This window comes from Marmota flaviventris, chromosome X, assembly GCF_047511675.1.
Source record: "Marmota flaviventris isolate mMarFla1 chromosome X, mMarFla1.hap1, whole genome shotgun sequence".
Classification (NCBI taxonomy): Eukaryota; Metazoa; Chordata; class Mammalia; order Rodentia; family Sciuridae; genus Marmota; species Marmota flaviventris.
The window spans coordinates 34,460,942-34,467,730 of record NC_092518.1 but is presented as its reverse complement, the minus strand read 5'-3'; the positions used below and the strand labels follow the sequence as shown (position 1 = coordinate 34,467,730).

Here is a 6,789-nt window from a genome sequence, read left to right as displayed (position 1 = left end):
AATATATTTTTATAATATTTAAAATACACAAAGAATTAAATAGTAACATCAGTAACAAAAAGGTGAAGGAAAACAAAATACATGGAATTAAAAAGAGTTATAAAGATTTTTACATTGCTCAGGAAATAATAAAAGCATTCATTTAAGGTAAACAGTAATATGTCAATTACGCATGTTATACCCTATAAGATGGACATTAAAATAAAATTTTATACCAGCTCCATTGATATATGGTTCACATACTACAATCTATGTATTTAAAATATGTTCAGTTTGTTATTAGTGTATAAAAATGTTACTGATTTTTGTATACTACTACCTCACTGAATTCATATAAGAAGTTATAATAGTTTTTTGGTGGAGTCATGTTACTTGCAAACAAAGACAACTTCTTCCTTTCTGATTTGGATGACCTTATTTGCTTTTCTTGCCTAATTGCTTTAGCTAGGACTTCTAGTTCTATGTTGAAGAAAAGTGGTAAGACTAAGCTTCCGTCTTGTTCTTGTTCTTATTCAGAGAAGACAAACTCTTAACTTTTCACCATTGAGTGTTAGGTTATCTGTGAGCCTGTGTTATAAGCCTTTATTATGTTGAGGTATATTCCTTCTATACCTAGATTCCATTTGTGTTAAACAGTTCTTAATAATAACGTGTGTGTATGTGTGTATTGTGGGGAAAAGTCTGTAAAATTAAACAATAGCTAATTTGCATTGGTTACTAGGAGTGTCAATGGGAGGTGAAAATGTCAATAAAAATTTTAAAATACACTTTTTAAAAAGTTGTTTATTCTTTTTTAAAATTAGCATGTATGATAATTTCTCACTTAAATAAAAATGTGAATGTGTATGTGAATGTGAATATGTATGCATCAATATGAAAAGATGGTCTTCTAAAACATTTAGTGGTAAGGATCCTGGGATGGGAAGAATTCATAAAATTTTTACTTTCTTCCACACATTTTTCTAAATTCCTTAAATTTTCAAAAGCAAAAATCAAAACAATAAAGCTATTTTTGTTATTAAGATAAATAGATACAAATGAAGGTAGAAAACTAAAGAGAATTGATGAAGAAGCCAAAGTAGAATTAGAAATCAGGCAATGAATCATCCCAGAAACAAAGTGGGAAGATATTTCAATCTTCTTTGATTGGAATTTGTCATCATGACACCAGTGTCACAGGCTCCCAAACAATCTCTTTTTTATAGTTTCTTAAATGACCATAACCTATATCTGAAATAGAGATAACCAACAATTCATCCTGGGTCCCTCTAAGACACCAGATGGAGAACCCAAGTCAAAGTGTTTCTGGTAAGTTCCTTTGCTTGGTAAGGAAGAACAGTAAGTTCCTTTCCTGTGATTCTGCATAGTGTGGACCAGTGTAACCATTTCCTTAGATGTGCTTATTCAAGATGACATCATGGTCCACTATTTCCAGGTACCAGATTCCATTATTCCATCCATCAACTTTTCTCTACAGTGTCAGTGAAAACAACTCAGCCCCAGCCACCACCCACCCAGGCTATAAAACAGGTTTCAGTCTTCCACAGTGAATCACATCCCTGAGATGTTAACAGGAGCCTGCTTTTCCCAGACTGACATGTATTTCCTCAAGGGTGACACCTTTCATTTTCCACCCACACACCAACCATAAAAGTTCTTTAATCATCTTCAGTTCTATTTGCTCTGAATAAATGTCATCTGCAGCTCCTGATGGGCATATGGGATAGGAGTGTACTATCACTTTTCCTTTGCCCAATAACAACACCAATTTTCTCTTTCCTAGTAACTATTTCTGAGCTTTTCCTGAGTCTCTGAAATCTTGTCAGATTATCTCTGTTTCTGAATCCACTTCTTTTATTGTTATTTTATTTCAACCAAAGACCTTGAAATCATCCTTAACTCTTCATTCTCCTTCAAATCCTACCTCCGTTGCATCAATAAATCTGGTTCTACTTTGCTCAATAGCTTTGGTTGATAGGACAATAAAAATTGAAACCACAATAAGATACCACTCCATATCCACTACAATGGCTAAAATAAAATTTAAAAGAACATTGACAACAGCAAATACTAATGAGGTTGCAGAGCAACTAGAACTCTCTTCTATTGCTGGCAAGAATGCAAAATGGTAGAACTGTTAGTAAAAGCAGCTTGACAGTTTCTTAGAAAATCTAAATATGCCAAATATTTTTTCAAGCCCCATATATTTATACCCAAGAAATAAAGACTTATGTTCATACAAAAACCTTCACACAAGTGTTTATCTATAATCATCCAAAACTGGAAATAACCCAAATATCCTTCAGTTGGCAAATGAAAAAAAACAAACTATGGCATATCCATACAATGGAATTTAACTCAACAATATAAAGAAATTAACTATTGATTCACATAACATCATGGATGAATATCAAATGCATTTTGCTTTAGTGAAGGAAGCCAGACACAAAAGGTTACAAATTATATGATTCCATTTATGTGACATTTTGCAAACTACAAAGCTATAGATATTAAAACCAGGCCTATGGTTGGAGCTGAAGGGATGAGGAGATGGAGGAATGGTGTGACTAAAATTTTTGGAATTAAGGAACTATTTTATGCTGTGACCATATTGGTAGATACATGATTATGAATTTGTCAATAACTCCCTAGCCCAACCCATCATCAATTCTGCCCTTGACTCCTACAAAAGTCTTCTAACTGCTTTCTTGTTTCCACTCTTGCACTCATATAGTGCACATGGTAGCCAGTGATATTTTCAGCCCTAACTCATATCATGTCATACTCATGCTGGATGGACTTAAAATCCAGTGCTCATATCATGGTACCCAAGACTCTATGTGATCTGGCCCCTGCCAAATCTCTAAACTCATCACCTAATACTATCTCCCTCATTCTGATTTTCAACTATACTTGCCTTCTTGCAAGTATAGTTCCAAGGACATTCCAACTTCAAGGACTTCACTCTTGTTTTTTCCTCACTGGAATGTTCTTCACCAAACATCTGTATGGTTTATTCCCTTGCTTAAAATTCTCTATGGCTCTCTGTTGCTTATAGAATAAAATTTGAAATCTTCAATGTGGCTATTATGATTTAAATATTAGGGGGTCCCCCAAAAACTCATGTGTGAGACAATGCAAGAAAGTTTAGAAGTGAAATTATTAGATGGGTAGATCTTTTAGCTTAATCTGTGCATTAATCCTCTAATAGAGAATAATGGGGTGGGGGTAACTATAGACAGGAAGACTGTGACTGGAGGAGGCGGATTCCTGGGGGTGTGCCTTTGAGGTACATATTTTGTCCTTGTTGAGTGGATCTCTCTCTCTCTCTCTCTGCTTCCTAATATGATATCCTGAGTTGCTTTCCTCTGCCACACCCTTCTGCCATCCCCAGGAAAGGAGCTGGCTCTCTATGGACTGAGATCTCTAAAGCCATGAACCCCCAAAATAAATTTTTCCTCCTCTAAAACTGTTCTTGTCAGGTCTTTTGGTCACAGCAGGGGAAAAAAAAAAAGCTGACTAAAACACCTGCCTTTCCGTGGCACCACCACTGTTCCTTTCCTGATAGGGTTGATAAATTGCTGAACAAGGTCCTTGGCAATCAGGGTGGGGCACATAATATTTGTTCCTAGTAATACCATCCCTAGAAATCTCTCAAGACTTTATTTTTTATTACCATCTAACAACTTATCTCTATTGTTTCAACCACCAAGTTCAAGGGAGGGAGCGAAAGGGGTAAGAGGAAGGGGTTTTCTGGTTGTTGTAAGGAAGATGGAGAATCAGGGACTACTCAGATGTTTTCCTTGGAGTAATGTGCTTATGCCTACATCAGCCTGAATATTAGGTAGGTGTGCCCCAAACAGAAGAAAAGATTTCTAACTTATCATGACTCATTCCTCCATACTGTACACTAATTAAGCTTTAAAGCTTACACCCACTTATTTTTCCAGGAAAAAAATGATTTACAGCAAGATAGCCTGGGTCACTTGCACTGTGATTCAGCATTTCTGTCTGTGAAACCCAAATTTTTAAAGGAATTAGAATCAAACATCTCTAAAATTGGGATATTATATATTAATGAATCTTCTATTCCCAAGTGTGTTTAATCTACTTTCTTCCAAACAGATTTCTCTAGTGGACATCAGGAGTACACACAATCCCTATAGGTAGGAAACATAACAAGTTTAATGCCCTCTGATACTTTTCATCTTGCACTCCCCTTATATGAGCAGTTGTTGAAGCCAGAAAGCTTGGCATCATCTGTGACTCTTCTCTATCCCTCACTCTAACCAGTGACAAGGTCCGAAAATGTCTACCATGTTTAGATCTCCCCAATCCACCCACCTTTTTTCTATTTTCACTGTCAACTACCCAGAAGTTCTAGACAATTGACAACAGGGACAGGAAAAGATGGACAGCTTGGTGAGGTACACTCCCAAATTGATTATTGCAACAGTCTATAAATTCTAGTTTTGCCCTCTCCAAACTATTTTCCATATTGAGATCACAGTAATTTTCCCCAAATGAAAAGCTGATTCTAAGCCTCCCCTACTTAAAACCTTGTAATGGATCCCAATTTCTTTGTACTTAAGATAAATTTCATATTCCCTGGGCTTAAAAGGTACTGTATGATCAGGCCCCTGCTAACGGTTTCCCAATTCATTTCTCACCAGTCAGTCCTTCAAACCCTGTACTCTTGGAATAGTGAGATTTTTTTTTTCATTCTCAAAAATGACTTCTTCATGCCAGGCATGGTGGCACACGCTTGTAATCCCAGCAACTCGGGAGGCTGAGGAGGGAGGATCCCAGGTTCAAAGCCAGCCTCAGCAAAAGTGAGGCGCTAAGCAACTCAGTGAGACCCTGTCTCTAAATAAAATACAAAATAGGGCTGGGGATGTGGCTCAGTGGTTGAGTGCTCCTGAGTTCAATCTCCAGGACCGCCCCCCCTTAAAAAAATGACTTGTTCGCAACATTGGATCTATCATAGTATATTGTGGGATAATTGAAAACATTGACTGTTTATTTCTCTGTGTTATTTCATCAGACTAAAATCTCCATGAGGACAAGGACTATGTCTATCTTGTTTACCACTTTGTCCCTAGCTCATAACACAGTGCCTGGTACATAGTAGGTATTCTACAAATGTTTTTAAAGGGAACAAGTTGTGTTTTTTTTCAAGAGATTTGACAATTTCACTATTTGTTCTGCCAAAGAAACTGATTCAGGATTTTCAAATCTACTGTTTCTCTTCCCCTTCCAGATTTAAACCAATGAATAAATAAGGCATAGGAAATAGGTGGAAATGAATATGCTATTTTTATTGCTAATAAACCTGATTTAAGAAACTCTTTTCAGAACTGCATCCAAGTGGACTGAGTGAGACAGATTTAGGCCCTAACTGGACAGCAACAAGTTTGCACCATAGTAGCAACAACTTTCAGAAATTATGTGCATCTTATGGACAGGGAGCCTCCAAAAGAGAGCACCCATGAAGGACTAGATAAGTATGCTCAATTTTTTCTGCCAAATCACTACTCAAGTAAGTTACCTTCTCCTCTAAGAAGGACTGAATGAAACATGAGTAGAAGAGATATATTCTAGTGGAGACTCCTAAATTCATCAATTGATTGTTCATTTATCGTATTAATATTAAAAACAAAATTATTAATTGCACTCTGAGTATAGCTGTAGCTATATTCTCTAGGGTAGATTGTTCTCAATCCATAAATTATAGCTTTATTTATTCTATGAAGTAAGAGTGATGTAACAGAACAGCATTAAATTCTAAATGTTTGGGGGTTAATTCAATTATAATTATTTTATGGTTTTCTTGGATTATACTCAAATGCATAACATGCATGATTTCTACTTTTTGAAATATATCGAAGTTTTCTTTGAGGTCTAGTAAAATCATTTTTGTAATTGTGGTATGACTAATCGGAAAGAAAATAATTCTCTGTAAGGTACAAAGTTTAATATTTTTATTAGAATAATTTTATTGTTTATACTATTCAAATTCTACATATCGTTTTGTTTTTATGTTTTATCTGATAGAGTTGCATCAAAAGTCCTCACAGGTATTAGATTTGTATAAATTTATCAATGAGTTCATGACAGCTTTTGCTTTGTAATATTGATACTAAGTAATTCAATCTATAAAGTTTATAATTGTTATATATTTGCTCTGCATAATGCTTTTTGCCTTGAATTTTGAAATCTGCTTTGCCTGAAACATTACCACTTCTTCTTTCCTTTTTTAATGCACTGTTCCTGGAGGTACTGCAATGCCAGGTCAATGTGTGGAGTGGATGAAGCAAGCTCCTATTCCATCTCCCTGCTCCAAAAATCCACTTAATATATTATCCTTGGATAGATATTAAACTGATAAGAACAGATACTACACTTGATCTTAGCCAAAAGGCCAGTAAGCAATCTGCTTTCATTTTGTTTACATTACAAACAAAGAAAAAAAATTATCTTTTTTTTGTGTGTGGTACTGGGGATTGAGCCTAGAGGCACTCTACTGCTGATATTTTCACTGAGTTTTGCTAAATTGCTGAGGCTGGCCTCAAACTTCTATCTCAGCCTCCTGGGTTGCTGGAATTACAGGTATGTGCCATGGGATTTTTTCCAAAGGATTTTTTTTTTTTTTACTTTTTAAGATTCAGTGTCTTTTGCTCTTATAAGTAATAACACATATTTTATAATATAATTTAACCAGATATTAGTTTTGTTTTAATAAGTAGTTTAACAATTTACATTTATTGTTATAAATGATGTTTCCTTGTG

At 35.3% G+C, this 6,789-nt stretch overlaps 1 pseudogene; it reads right to left on the bottom strand.

The window, feature by feature from the left end:
* Positions 1-6,254: 6,254 nt before the first annotated feature.
* LOC114086218 (U2 spliceosomal RNA) lies at positions 6,255-6,433 on the bottom strand (annotated as a pseudogene).
* Between the last annotated feature and the right edge of the window lie 356 nt (positions 6,434-6,789).